Genomic DNA, 16334 nt, shown 5'->3' with positions numbered 1-16334 from the left:
TGGAAAACAACTCTTTAGCTACCACATTCCTACATTGGCTTGTTTGGTAATGCTTTAAAATCCCTCTCTAACCATCAATTTTTGTCTTCTTATTAAAATAATTGACCTGCATAAAAATGTGTTACTTGTTCCTTTCCTTCTTTCCCTCTTTCTTTTTTTTTTAGTTCCTATTGCCAATCATATGTCAAACTGGTGACTATCATGTCAAGTACAGTGTATGAATAGTTCAGCACACTTTATGTCCTGCAGACTTTTATCAGTGTTTGCTTCCAAATGAGTATTTTTAATTGGGACACCAATAGGAATATTTTTCATTGCTGAGTTTTATGTATCATGTATGTGTCTTGCTTTTTATTTTTCCTTTTACCTTTAATTTCCTTTAATTAAATTTAAAAAGAAGACAAAACAAAGAGGATTTTTTGCAAGTTATTACATATGCATATTGGTTGTAAAATGAATTATATGAAAGAAAACTTGTCAAGATTAGCAGGTTTCTGAAACTACTTTGCAGTGAGTTGCATTTGCTAAAACAGTACTAATGAAAATCACAAAGTCCCTTTCCTTCAATAGTAATGAAATTATGCATTTTAGTTACATATTGTTCATTAGAAAAAAATCACTTTGGTGCTACTAAACCTTTTTTTAATGCATTTTTGACGCTTTTTTTTTTATGCATATTGTTTTGTTACGTCTTCCCAGGGTTATTTTCTGTTGAGATATTACTAAGCAAGAATAGCAGTGCAATTTTCAAAAGAGACAATAATCCTTGTGCAGAGTTGGACTACCAGCTTTCCGAAGTTGTAAGACACTGAACTCATGTTTTCATATTTCAGCTCTACTTAAAAAGGCTGGAAAAGTAATTCCATTTAAACTGAAAAAGAAATTTGAGAAGTATGAAGGGCAGAAAGAAAGGAGAACATAAGTGGAAGAGATGATGCAATATATGCAAACCTATTTCATGGAAAGAACAGGGGAGGGTCCAAGTGGAAAATGAAGATTGTACAATCTTTACATCTGGTAATGTTAGTGAATTACCACCTGATGGTATAAACAGATGAGTCAGAAACGGGATGATGAAACAGATTTCAAAATAATGAGTAAAATTTTTATTATAGCTAACTGCTGGTTTATCCTGCTGTTGGCACAGTAAATTTTACAGAGAGCTGGTGATTATTAAAATGGTAATCAAAATTATGAATCATATATGCTTAATGAGACATTTGATGTGAGATGGAAGTTTGCATTGAAATGAAGCTCCACACTGCAGAGTGAAGGGAGTAGCCCACCATCACAACTTTTCTGAGAGGATGAATTAATGAAAGAAATAACACAATTCTGACCGTATGTGATATGGATTGGCTTATTGCAATTGAATTCACTTTTCCCTTGGAAGAAAGACAAGAAAAGTTGTATGGACTCTCGTTGTCTTAAAGTGTTTATGTGGTCTGCAGAAAGTACAGCAACTCTCAAGTTAAAAGAATTAAATTAAAATTAATCCTAATTAAATTATCATGTTGTTGAGAAAGCATCACATTGCTTTTGCTCACAAAAACATGGTAATGTTATTCAAAAAAATGCATTTACTACATTAATGAATAATTTTCCAGTCTTTTTTAGCAAAATAGTTGACCCTGAAAAGTGCCAAACTGCAAAAAGGTCAAAATTATTTTATTGAATTTTCATAATATAAATTCATGTCAAGAGTAAGATTTTTTTTGATGGTGAAATGTCATTGCTATACAGTATGTACCTCTAAATCACTTGAGAAAAAAAAAAAAAAAAAATCCCTATGGAGCATAGGATTTTTCTTATAGAGCATTTTTGTACAGTTTTACATGAGAGAGGCAGGTTAGGGGCTACCTCTTCCTTTGACTGATGCAATATTTTGTTTTTCCCATTGAAGAGAGGCTGTCCATTAGAGTACAGTCTGGACTCATATATATAGCTATAGTAACATAATACTTAGAGCAGAATTAGAGGGAATTGATCCTGGAAGAAAAGAAGTAGATTTGTAGCTTCCAAATTATTAATAACAAATTATTTATATAGTCTGAATAAACACTGATTTCATTAAAAATTTCTGTAGGGAATTTTCAAATAATTCTAAAGCGTATTGGTCTGTGAAGGTACTAAGTGGTTTATAATATATATTTTATGTGAGATTTATGTGACATTACATCATATAATCAGGTATGCTGCAGATTTTTGTGTTGTGATATTTAATACAATCTGAAGACCCCAGCACAAGAAATATGCATTCCTTAAATAGCAGATTCATTTAGAAGTGAGTAGTTGTGGTCAATGGTCATTAACATCAGGCAACGGCAATTCATTTGTGCTTGTTTGTTTTCTCTTGGTTGGGTTTTTTTTGTTCTTGCTGTTTGGGTTTTTTTATTTGTTTGGGTTGTGGTTCAGCTCCAGCTGGCAACTAAGCCTTGCACAAAGGGATGTGGGAGAGATTTAGAAGAGTAAAAGAGAATCAACTTGTGGGTTGAAATAAAGACAATTTAAGAGGTAAAACAGAAGCTCTCTTTCAAGCAAGGCAAAACAAGGAATGAATTAACTGTTCCTGTGGGCAGGTGTTCAGCCATACCCATGAAAGTCAGGGCTCCATCACGTGTAATGGTTACTGGGGAAGATGAACACTATCACTCCAAACATCCCCACACTGCCTTCCTCTTTCCCCAGATTTATATGCTGAACATGAGACCAAATGATCTGGAACATCCCTGTGGTCAGTTGGAGTCAGCTGTCCCAGCTGTGTCCCCTCCCAGCTTCTTATGCTATCCAAGCCTCCTTGCTGGGGAGAAGCAGAAAAGGCCTTGAAACTGTGCAAGTGACACTCAGCAAAAACAAAAACATCTCTGTATTACCAACCCTCCGCTCAGCACAAATCCAGAACACAGCTCCACACCAGCCACTGGAAGAAAATTAACTCTGCCCCAGCCAGAATCAGCACAGTTTTCTTTCTGTGTATTTGCCTTAAATGGTGACCAAGAGCTACACAGATGATTTGTGTTTATTTCTGTCATTTGTAGAATTGGTCAAACTCCTGTGAAGGTTCCTATGCCTTATTAATTTAGGTTACAATTTGAGGTTGGGGAAAGAAACAAAAGGACATATTTTATACTTAGCTAGAATCTCTGTAAAATACTACTAGACATTTTCATATATTTTGAAATTTTAAATGAGCGTTCAAATTCAGGAATCACTGTGTAGTTCTTATCTCGGTTCTATGTATTATGGAAATAGTAATATTTATCACTTGGAATTATCTGACCATGCTTTGTTAATGTTCACTACTCCCTTCCAGCCCCCATCCCACTATTCTGCGCACAGAACTATTTTCACAACTTGGTTCACAATAGTGTGGATGATTTCAGGAGAGGAAGTTTAGTACATCAGACTTTACTCTCCAGTACTGATATTTGCTATGCAAAGTTCAGAGAATCAGAAAATTAGTGTTAAAAGTGGTTGAGATATTTCTCTGTAGATAGGAAAGGAGCAATTATATTAAATGTTGTATTTTCTCTTATTTCTTTTCTGAATGTGACAGCACTATAAAACACTGCCAACATTTGTATGGTACCATAAATGTATCTAATAACTGGCCTTCATCTTCTCTTATAACAAGACATGAATTAAGTATGTTTACAGTTGGCAGCAATCCATTTCAGTGCTGGGATATAGCACTGGAATTATGTGCTTCTCCCCAGCCCTTTCTCTTCTGCCCTTTAAAGAGCATGATGACATTCTCACAGTTTAAAAGGTATTATATGAAAGAAAATTGTAAGCCTTTATCTTTTGGCTGTAGACTAGAATTACTGACCATTTAAATATGTGCTTTGTCCAAATAAGTGGTTAATATTTGAGTTTTCATAATGTCTTTTGTTAGTTTCAGTAAAAAGGAAGAACACCATGGAAAATATAAAGACTCACACTTTAAAGCAGTATTATTAAGTTATATGTTTTAGAGTAAAAGCAAACATCCATCGTTGTTCCTCCTTTCCAAGTTTCCCTCAAATAATTCAAGCCAAAAGGAAAATAAACAATGTGGTAGTAGAAAAATGCCTTAGATTTTTACACTGTTATTCTTGTACATTTAGTGTTGCAGCATTGAGCTTGTATGGGCTCAAATAATGGAAATCAGTTTCATTAGGTATTTATTCTAAAACAATTACTCTGCATAAATTATGCTACAATTTTCATCAAATACAGTGCAGTTACTGTAAAAAAATAGGATGGAATTATGATGGAATTATGGGTGATTAAAACGTTTGCCATTTAAGGCACAACATGGAGTCTGGTATAATTTGTGACAAGAGAACAGGTAAAAGTCCATTGAAGATAAGTGTCATTCTCTGGACCAGTCTGGATGGCTTTTGCTCTACAGAAAGAGAGGGTGAGCAGGGCTCCATTTAAAAGTAAAATGCAGTCATTTGTTGACTGACACATGAAGGGTTAACTAGAATTAGCAATAAACTTAGGCTGATCACTAACATGCTTCATCACCCTCAATGAAGCAATTAGGGATGGGTCAGGGTCAGCTGCTGCTGCTCTTTGGAATTGGATGGTCTGTGATGTTCCTGTATCGCCATATTTTAGCTCTATTCCCCCCCTTAGGTATTTATACTTTTATCACATCAGTGTTTTTTATTTTGAATCCTGAGCTGCCTCATAGCTCTTTTTTCTTCTTTATTTTGCCTCTGCAGCTTTACCTTTCACGTCTCACTTGACTATAGGCTATGTAGTTTGTCACAGCTCCTTCCTGTAAACTAATGAGTTTCTTAAAAGTCCTGGCCAATGTTATGCACTAGTCAAAACTAGTATGGAGTCACAGAAAAATGAATTCCTCCAGAGAGAAATAGAGATCTGTTTTTTGATTTCATGGTCTAAGCTACAGCTCAAACTCAAAGTGGTCTTGATTCCATTAAGTCAATAGTACTGTTACTGTTGAACTAACAATGCCTAAAATTTCCTCTCAAGTCTCTAGGTTTTCCAAGACCTAACCTAATTTTTAGAGGCAGGATTCCACAAATATTTTAGATTCTTGAAGAGTTAGAGAAAAGTAATATGGACATAAACTCAGGTTTATAGTAGAAATTAATTTATATACTTATAAACAGAGATTTGCGTTTGGGCTGACCAGGATGAAACTTCTGTTTTGAAGTCTTTCCTTCTTGATTTCCAGAGTATCATAACAGATGCAGTGACAAGATTGCCAAATGGATTGATCTTTTCCTTTTCTTTCATTTTCCACTCTACACATCTCATCCATGGAATGTTTCCACAATATTTGTTAGCATACTCTTCCCTTTCAACTTTGAACCATTATTAGGAACTGAAAGAAGTGTCTGAAGGAGACATGATTGGGAAATGAACCATTGAGTTTGTAGGAAGATGCAAAACTCTTTAGTCTCTCATCCAGCCATGACCTGATTTTCACAGTGTAATGTTCTTCCTTCTAATGTCTTCTAATGTGTTCACTCTAATGTGTCTGCATTAAAAAAAAAAAAAAATGCTTTAAGCTCTACTTCTGGAATCCATCCAGAAATATTTTTCCCTAAGCTTGTAACAAACAGCTGCCAGGACTCCATGAGTCCCTAAACATCCTTCTCACAAACATTGCATTAATAATGTGCTTGGTCAACAGTTTCACAGAGGACTGATCCAAGGATATACAGAAAGTGAGAGAAAACCAGGATATGAAAGACATTATTCCCGCCAAAAAAAAAAAAAAAAAAAAAAAAAAAAAAAAAAAAAAAAAAGGAAAGTCTTTGTTTCATGCTTCATTCGGAGCTAGTTCAGCTGATTGGTTGTGGAAGTGTAGTATATGCTATAGGTATCTCCAGTATCTCCTGTCTTTCCTCTTAATATATTGAGAAGTTTGTTTGCAAGCCTAGAGCTTTTGCCCTCTGTTGTAAACTCACAGCTGGGCAAGGCCACCCCTTAGACTTACACCTCAGATGCATATTTCTGAGAAGTTTATAAAGTCATATCAACTGTTAAAATGAAATTAGTTATACCAGCATCCATTGTATCTGAATTTTTGTTCATATAAAAATGCTTAACTGAATGCAGGAAGAGCAGAGACACAAACAGGAAGTGAAAAGACTATTAAAAAATGCTATGGACTGAATTGCCTAACCTGAACTAGGTCAAATTTCATGTGTGTTTTGGAACAAAATAATTTGTGTATTAGTGGCTTTTGCATAAACTGAGCACCATTAGATGACAGAATTTTAAAAAACTAAAATCAATTTACTAGTGGCATATGTGATTCAGTAGGTGGTGCTCTTCCCTCTACAGATCATTTATGAATCAAACATTGAATCTGTGATAGAACAATGCCTCATATGCCTTGACCCCAGACATCTGTGGTTTTTTAGTTGTTCAATAGACTATGTCATAACAATAATGACAGTAACGAATAACAGCATGTTTCAGATGAAGCTTGTTTTTTCTATGTGTGCATATCTTTCCTTTCCTCTTGCTCTTTCCTCTCAAGTGTTGTCATGGACTGGGGCCTGAATATTCTCTTAGTCCTGTGCCCCAAAGCAGTTCTGAGCATCTCTGACTCAAGTAACCATGTTGACATGTTTCTGTCTCATTTGCCTAACAAGCTTCTTAATCATAATTAGTGTTAATCATAATTTGTCTTATATAACATCTCTTATATTTTCTTTCTTCTTCACTGGATGATCAACCCTTCTGTTGCTAACAAATATCCCTCCCTTGTCCCATTGCCCTTAAAGCCTCCCTCCCACCACCAAAAAAAAAAAAAAAGCCAAAAACTCTCATAATTCTCTCAGGTATGGAAGGTATGGATAACAACCTAACAGTCTCATGGGTTTTCAAGTACTTACTTTTCATCTATCTCTTCCTTGCAATGTTTGGCTAGTAATAGCCCCTCCAGCATGCTCTTCAGAACTCAAGAAAGAAGGACACTGATAGGGTCTCGGGTCTCTAGATACCAGATTTAATTCTGTATACTTGGCAATTCTAATAGAGATTCATTCTACCAGTCCTTTCTCAGAAACTTCAACTACTGTTTTAAACTTGTATCTCATGTAGTTGGGGAAGAAACCTCAGCAGATGATTGTAGAAAGCTGCTCATGGGAAACCTGTGCATTCTTGTTGACACTCCTTGGAGCGCTGTCACAAGCAGCCAGTCAGCTGCCCTTAACATCTGGAATCTAAAAGGAATGATCTTGCACTTCCAACTTACAATTTGGAGGTGCCAAACAGGTGCTATTGTCTTGTTAGGTATTCTTTGACCTTACTAAGCTATTTATCAACACATAGTATTGACTCAATTTTTTCTGAGTCAAGGTGTAACTTTAAATACAATCAGTTAATAATGTTCCATTCTCATGCCTTTTTCATGTCTGCTTCAGGAGCTCAGCCACAAGGAGTGGCCAAGGTCTCACAGGCTTCTCTGTCAGTGTAATGCAAACTTGTACACATGAAACCATATTTCTGTAGGCGTGTGAACATAAGCTTATATGGACATAATTTTTACAGGAAGACTAAACGTTTTTTTTTCTGTGAGGCATATGAGTATAGCTTAAAGTCTTATATAAATGATGCACAATGAATTTAGGCTGCTAAAGTGCTTTGACATTAAATGAATCCTGTTTATGTACAGCAGTCGTCATAAAAATGTCAACTCCTGCCAGAAAATCATTATAGATTCAATTTTTGTTTTGAAGGAAGATTCTTCTGGATTGTTGGCATTTGTATATCTGTTGACAGTTTTGATTTTTAATAATTATTGCATGTTTCTTCTTTTCATCATAAGATTTTTTGTTTTGAATATAGCTAAGGCATTATTGTGTTTCCATTAATGTTTCTTTTGAGACTGAATGTCTAAAAACATAGTAAAAGGTAAGTAGATCTTTAAGACTGTTCTAAGCTTTTCTTTTGTATGATATGTGATACTAATAATGCCCTACAGTGACTTCAATATGATAGTTTCAGAATGAAAGCACGAAAGCTGTTATTTCTAATTGAAATTACCAAGCTTCTTAGAACCATGCAAGTGACTCTTTGAAACAGAAACTATTCAATTTAGATTATATGGATTATAATTAAATTATTTTACATTTGTAGGAGCAATTGCTATCTTAGTAAGTTCTTTTCACAGAACAGTAATGCCATATGTCTTTGCATCTATATAGGTGTATAGTTTTGAAATACTTAAATCAATCAAAGGTTAATCTTAAAGTAGATAAATACAACAGCACTTTCTCTGTGGAAATTTTAGTAGTAATGCAATTTCTGTTCTTGAGATACAGGAAAGATATTTTTCTTCAAATTATTTTTGTCCAAAATTTTAAGAGTGATACAACATCATTTGCTTAACTGAATGGTGTGTTGACTTTAGCATAGTTGTAGGAATTACTTGACTGAATTTGTTTTGTGATCTTATTTAAGAAACACAGGATTTATTTTTATTTGCAAGATGACTGCTAATTTAAGAACTTAGAATCTGAGGTGTATCACTTCAGCACACTTTGTCTTTCTGCTTTCCATAGATTCAAGTTGCCCTTAATTTCTTTGAAAGTCAGTGTGAAATGCAGGTGCTTATCAACTCTTAAAAAGAGGCCATATATGACTCAAAGCTACAGGCATTGTCATGTAAAGTTAAGAAATCTTTTGCCTTTAACAATAGTCTCTTCCAAGTGGGTGGTGATGAGAATGAGCTAGTAGTACATCCACTGACACTGTTTCTCTCAGCTCTCTGGAGCTGTCAATCCAGCATGAAATTCAGATATTTTTAAAAAATATTATTTTAGCTCTGTGAATCATTCTGTGATACATAAGGATACGTGCAATAAATAGGTTAGATCTAGCCAAAGTGTTCCAGTGTGACACTGAAAATGAAATTGTTATGCTTTTTTGTCTTTGTGTCACTTTGTAGCAGTATTTCTAGATATGTGAAATCAGTGATTCAAGTTTCAGTAATTAGACTTTAAATTCTGCTCATTATCTTCATATTAAGAAAAAAAAAATCCCACAAAGCAAATATATCAAGGGTATGTGGTTGTCTTTTCAGACACAGATTCATGTCTCAGACTGAGTCAGTTCCACTCATCATATCTGATCTCTCAAAACAAGTCCTGCAACAGAACTGATAATGCATAAGGCTGTATGAAAACAGAAGTACTTGTGAAGATCTAAAATTCTCCATAATTCTAGTAGCAGTTTGTTTGCTGCACAAACAAGAATCTTGATTATCATTGATTTAGCCTTAATGAATACAGATGTATTTAGTCATGCAGTTATTCAGCATTTAGATATCTAGCCATAATATTTGACTCAGTGATATTGTCAGCACTGATGCTGAGAATTTAAAATGCTAAACACTGATGAATGTTTTCAGTAGTATATGGAAAAATTTGTTATTGGTTGTTTTCTTGTTTTGTTATTGTTATTTTTGTGATTTTTTGGTTTGGTTTTTTTTCCTCAGTGGACTATGTTAAAGAGCAATAACGGAGAATAAAGTATAGTAAATAATTCTCTCTTACTGCTTAGCACAGTGTTACTATTTCTTGTCATCAGAAAATCGTACCTCACAAACATTCTTCATGAGCAAATCTTGTAGAAGTTCTCTACATATTTTTTAAGTTTCAAAGTTTGTCCATTGCATATCAGCATAAAGCAATGTATGATACCTACAGATGAGTTAAAATCTGAGCATATAGAATCTGACATAGTTAGATTTTAGAGCTAGATTCCTCTACAAATTTAGGAGATTATTTTAGAATAAGAATTATAAAATCCATTTACCATACTAATCAGTTTAGTATTTATTGTCCTTGACTATGTTGGCCATAATTTAAGCTTCCTCTTGATATAGCATTTCTATCCCCTTTTTTAACTTTTTATAATGTACCCATGACAATTTGCTATAAATTAGATGTTTAAAATGATACAGAGTTGCTATGCCCTGTCCCACTGTATGTGTCAGGCATCAATATCAAAAAACTAATTTCAAACTGTTCCTCTCATATCTCTGAGCTGATTCAGTGGGCAGAATAAGTTTAAAATACAAAATTGGTTTGACTTTCACTTCAGTCTGTAGAGAATTCTTGTTAAGGGCAGGTACATGGTCATTTCAGAAATTCTGAGAGTAAGAGGAGAGGGCTGCTGATTTAAGGTTGACACAGTAAAAGCCCATCAAAAGAATAAGCATATTTCTGCTAGTGAAGAGGTCTGTGAGTTACCTATCAGAGAAAGGTATCCGATACTGATATTGTGTCATGAATGTGTCCTCCAGAAACTAAGTAGAAACATCTAATTGGAATGAGTATTTCCAGCCAGTACAAAGGAAATGGAAAAAAATTAATGATTTAGCTGTTACACAGGTGTTTATAACATACTCTTTATGATGGTATCTATACTCTCCTCCAGCCTGGGATTCATTCTGAGAGAAAAATGGATGAGAAACTCACATGGGAAAAAAGGTAGTACCCTTTATTTTCCCTAGTTTTGCTACCTTTAGTAGGAAAAACAAACATGCAATTATATTTTGTCACTGGAATTTCAAGAATGGTATCTATAAGTTGTGTTAGTTTTTCCCAAACAGGGTTATAAACAATATCCTGGTTATTTTTTTCTTTAATTTACGTACTGGCAAAGAGAGATTTTTCATATTGCTGTTGGCTTTTTGTTGTCAAATAACTGGAGATGGTATTCTTATAATGCAACAGTTTCCAGGGACTGTTGTTGCAGTATTTGTTGGGGCAGGGGAAAACTTTAATTCAGCTATCCTTGACACAGCAGGACTTTTTAACACCTCAGCCTGTTTCATTCCTTGGAGGTCTACAGACTGCCATCCTATCATTCTAGCTCACATTCTTATTTTCCTGTAGTCTTCCATGACATGAAAAGTCTTAAGAGACTTTATCACCTCTCTTTGCCCATAGCAATCAATATATTCAGAAAGTGAATATACTATATTTTTGGGTTATCTGCTTCAGACAGCTCTTTCCAATGTGGCATTTAACCAAGATACATGCCCTATATAGGTGAAGAAATCAGGAAATATTATGAAGGCATAAGAAATAGAGGAGTTTGACAGTATTGCTATGCTTTGGTGTTAAATCTCATTAATGTTTAAAAGTGAGTTTTTTCTCATTCAATTTAATATATGTGTTTTCATTTAATGTGGGACATTTTCCCCCCAAACAAAGTTTTTATATTCTCTTCCCAATTATATAAATCAAAAGTTCTTTTTCCTTTGGGTTTTGGATTCAGACAAGAGTAGGTATTTAGTTTTGCAAAATCAATAAGATGAATTCCTGATATAGAATATAAAATAATTCCATGGGAGGAAGGGAAATAGGACCTTTATTTCTATTTGCATGTTGTCTCTGAGAAGTTACTAATATGGCCTCCACAATTTTATCTGAGGAAAAATATTTAGAGGGATAAATCAGTAAGTCATTGAATGTTGATACCATGGCTTGCCTATACCTAGTTCTCACCAAGTTTTGACTGCAGATCTGAAAAGGTTTCAAACTCCAGTCTGTTTTTCCCCCTCAACGATTTGTTGTTCATGCTAATCTTGGTGTCTTTTTTATTTTCTGTTGGAGTTTCTCCTATAGTTCAGCTGTGCCACTACTTTGAAACATTCATAAGAAAAAAAGAAGAGGGTAAAAAAGCCTCAATAAACAAATTCTAGCAAGATTTTGTTTCTGTGTTCAACTTTCACTGTCTTTCATGTAATCAGTAAAAGAAAATGTCTGGAATATTGCAACACCTACTCAGTTTGCGTGCATATCATTGTATCCACCCATAACAAATCCGTCAGTAATGCTGGGGTGATGAGGAATGATTAATGGTAGGAGCTACTGAAGTAAACAGCTACACAAGTAGGAATAATTGTAGAACTCAATTTTTGCATGGATTTCTGGCTGGTTTTGAGACCTTTTATATTTTATATATGCCTGAAGTACCACCATTGTTTTTCTTCTGAAAGGTAAGTGTCATAAAGATTTTTAATTTCCAAAGCAAATACTGTATTTTAAGGGTAGTCGTGGGCATCATAATAGAATATGATAAGTGGCTTACATTACTGACTGATTTTCAAACTGAAGAAATGTGTAGTTTTGGAAATTATGGAGAATAAATATGTGAATATGGTCAAGATATTCCTGTGTGAGAATACAGCTGACCAGAGACTAAAATCACTTAAAACTGATTTTATTGTTGTAATACACTTTACTGACAGAGTCTCTCTTCTACAATGCCACCACATCATGTGTTTCCTTTCTTAAAATCAATTCAGCCTGTCTTAAGAAACAAAATTCCCTGAATTTTGTTGACTGTAAATTTGAAAGGACAGTTGTCCCCACTTCTCAGGGTGTAAGTCTATTACAGAAAATGCACTACCTTAATGTTCAGAAGCCTTTCCTGTTTTTATTAAGAAATGCATTAGGGTATGCACATTTGATTTTATGACACTGCCCTTTACACTAAAAGTTCTCTGTGTCTTTCTAATTTTAACAAGCCAATACATTTATAGACTGTAATTGTATCTTCTTTTAACCTTCATTGTTTTAGAGTGAATGAGCTAAGCATTTCCAATTCTTCTTATAAGATTGGATTCTGTTCTTTTGATGATGATCCTGTTATCTTCTATAGCTTGAATTAATATTCCTTGTACATGCATTGTGGTCTACTGAAGTCCAGAATAGGTTTTGTACAGTTGCATTAAAAGTGGAGCAATACCAATTCATTCATTATGATCATGTTTTCTTGGTTGTCCAGTAACTTCTAGTAGCATTAAACTTTTCACCTTAGTCTTTCCATATACAGTTTAAAAGATTGCACTATTTAATGGAAATCCTTCTTACTCAGTAAGTGAAGAACTTTGGATATATCAGTAAATATCATCCAATTTCTACTTAAATTCCTAAAAAGTCTGAATTAAGAGGATAGAATAATCTTATTTCTTGGCATCATATGATAATTCTGTATATCCAGACTGCACAGCCCAGCCACTTCAATGCCAAATATCTCTCACACCTACATGCCTGGTTAATGGACTCTATTCAAAGAAGCAATGTATAGTTAAATTTTTTATCCCTTTATGGAACTGTTTTGCTTTCCACTGTTCTAAACACATCTTCACACTTGTTTTTTCAATAGTCCAGTGATTTAATGATCATGTTACTGCATTATTGATTTTTTGTTATGGATTTAAAAAAAAAATAAAATTGGCTGTTTTTATTATCTTTTAAAATTGTTACATTTTAATACAGTTCATAAAATTTCTAATGTCCTACCAAGGTTAACTTTAAGGGTAATTCAAGTTTACTTCAGCAGGAAAAAAAATTAATCTTTATTTCTTTCCATCTAGTCTATGAATGGGTGTGTAATACTTTCTTGATTTGCATCTTTGCATCCATCTCAAATAGTGATTTATTTTTCTTTTGTTTTCCTTCTTTTGTAATGTATGCATTTAGAAATGTCATGTGCAACTGGTGTACCAGTGGTTATATAATACTCATGGGATCTTACAGTGTTTGCAAGTATAAATTGGGACTGTAAGTCCACTGTGAATTTGCTGACTTCTCCTGAATTTAATTAAGAAGTAAAGAGGGATGAACTATATCAATTATTACAATAAGGTGTTATAATACTTTACAAAGTAGAAATACTTTTCTGATGAGCGGAATATGTTCATATTATCTGTGGACAGAAGGGCAAAGAAACAATTGTGATCAGAAGTGTCATATGATCCTAGATCCATGGCTACCTGGACATGCATTTGATTAATGGGAGATGATCGTATAAAGCAGCAAAGAGAGATGATTATTCTTATCACGTCTTTCTTTTTATCTCTCTATCCACTTAGTTGCAGTTGATCTTCAGTGAGATTGTCAACAAGCAATTATTCCACTCATTGGTCAATGTGTGTTCATTTTCTGCTGATTGCTGCAGGGATTGATGCAGTGTGTGCTGATCTTTTCTCAGGTTCATTTTTCCAAGGGCAGATATATGTAATCCTCATAGTGTGGTTTAGCCCCAGCCAGCAGCCAAGCACCACAGTGCTGCTCACAGCCTCCCTGACCCTGCGCGCTGCAGTGGGGTGGGCAGAGAATCCCAGCAGTGACAGAACTTGTGGGTTGACATAAAGACAGTTTAATAGATAAAGCAAAAATCATGCATGAAAGTAATCCAAGACAAGAAATTCAGTCACCACTTCCTGGTGTTCTATGTGCATAAAGCTTACCGGGGAAGACAAATGCCATCACTCTGATCATGTTCCCCAGCCAGCCCTATACCTTATACCCTAATATACTGAGCATGATTCCATATGGTGTGGAATGTCCCTTTGATCAGCTGGGGACAGCTGTCCTGTGTCCCCTCCCAACCTCTTGTGTACAGCTCCTCACTGCTCGGGTGGGATAAGGAGCAGAAAAGCCCTTGACTCTATGTAAGCACTGCTCAGCAGTAACAAAAATATCCCTGTGTTGTCAAAACCTTCCAGCACAAATCCAAACCCAACCCCACAGAGGTACTGTGAAAAGAAGTAACTCTATCCCAGCAAAAACCAACACACCTTAGTTCATCTGTTCCATAATAATAGGTCATAACTTATGATTAATAGTTTGCAAGCTGTTGAAATAATAATTCACACATAGAGAAAATCATGGACAAAGGAGTGATAGAAATTTTCCTCTCTCCTTTATGAAACTATTGTAGTAGATACTATGGTGCGTGTGCTAATTTTTTAAAATGTTTATTGTTCTGTTAACTTTTATTTTACCTTTTAATTTATTAAAGGAGGGCATATATGTGTTTTCACACATTTAGAGGGGAGGTTTTATTCATAGATGGATATGGGCAGAGATTGAAGGAATTGCAAATCAGTAGGTTCTCTGGAAAAATGCCAAACCTTTGTCTTCCATTTACTTTAGTATATAACTACAGGAATCCCTTATTGCTGAAATAGATATACTATTAAAAAAACCCCAATTTCAGTCTTTCATCAAAAGTGTTTGCTGTTATTTTATGATGTGAAAAATGTCTTTTAATTGAATTTAATCTCTGGAGGGTAAAATGACTAAGACAGTATTTGCAAGAAGTGCCTTTATATAGCATTCAGAACTGCATATAATGAAATAAATCAAATTATACTGAACGTAAACAGAACTCCATGGCCACTCTCTGTATAATGCTGCCTGTGAAAGGGTCCTAGAGAAGATAAGATATCCAGTTACAAACCTCTGCTTGGATCAAAGGTTTTTGAGAAAATTGAGATATAGACTGATATTTGCTTGAGCTATGCTATTTCTAGGACATATGGATTAATTTTACTAGAAAATATCAAGAAGTAAATCTGTAAAACTGCAAAGGACAAGAAGAAATAGATATTTCTGTAAAAGTTTGTTATAGGTTTTCAGGTGTTTTTCTGTTTCCTGGCTTGTTTCATTTTTCATTTCAGTAATATTTAAGTAATAATGATGACATGGTTCATTTTGACTTTCTCAGGGATAAGAACCTGTCTTAGATTAATAAATTGCAGAATGTGTATCAGCTTTTCTTTAATTCTGAGCACACTGTAAGAAAGGAATAATAATTTCTTTTTACAATATCTTCCTATTATGAGACTCAATTTTTTTTTTCCAAGGCATTTGTAAAATGTAATGCCAATTTAATAAACTCAGGCTAATCTGATTGTAAGATGTTGCTTATTTATATAGCAATTATGTATAGCCGTATATTTATGAGCTTTTTTGACCTTAATTAGGTATGGACTAAGGTCTTTAGATGTCTGTGAATTCTAGGAGTATACAAATAAATTTTGTGATTTATATTTTTCAGTTGCTGATGAATAAACATGAAGCTTTTTTTAAAGCAAAGTAAATATAATTTTTTTCTTGTTTTGCAATCTTTACTTTTTTGATTAAAGCTAAATACTGTTCTGTCTTGACAAATTAAATCATTGAAACTTGCCAATCATGGTTTGAAAAATAGCTTCAATATCTGCATACATAAATACTAATTATTATATGGTTATTTCCTGTGTCCCAAAGTTGGTTCTCCTCTTTATGGTAAGGAAATTCTACATTGGCTTTCTCACTGAACTCGCAGATGCTATTATACTGATACTCACATACAGAGTATATGAAGATGACTTAAGTCCAGATAAAATTTCTGCTAAAACTCTTTAATGACTCATAGCTTCAGTTCTTTCTGTGTAAGCCCCAGTGTAGACATTCATGTTCCAGAATGTGTCATGTCTTGATTTAGTTCAAGCTAGCTAAAAATGACTTAAATCAATATAATGCAGTGTTAAATTTAGGAATGTTTACACA

The 16334-nt window shown here is 34.2% G+C and overlaps 1 protein-coding gene across 17 annotated transcripts in view; it reads left to right on the top strand.

Annotated features, from left to right (window-relative positions):
* The window catches only part of LRRC4C (leucine rich repeat containing 4C), a 487862-nt gene that overhangs the window by 265565 nt on the left and 205963 nt on the right, over nucleotides 1–16334 (top strand). The window lies entirely within an intron of this gene.

This window comes from Lonchura striata, chromosome 5 (assembly GCF_050655825.1).
Source record: "Lonchura striata isolate lonStrDom1 chromosome 5, ASM5065582v1, whole genome shotgun sequence".
Classification (NCBI taxonomy): Eukaryota; Metazoa; Chordata; class Aves; order Passeriformes; family Estrildidae; genus Lonchura; species Lonchura striata.
Note: the sequence above shows the minus strand (reverse complement) of the source record. Positions and strands in the feature narration are given on the sequence as shown.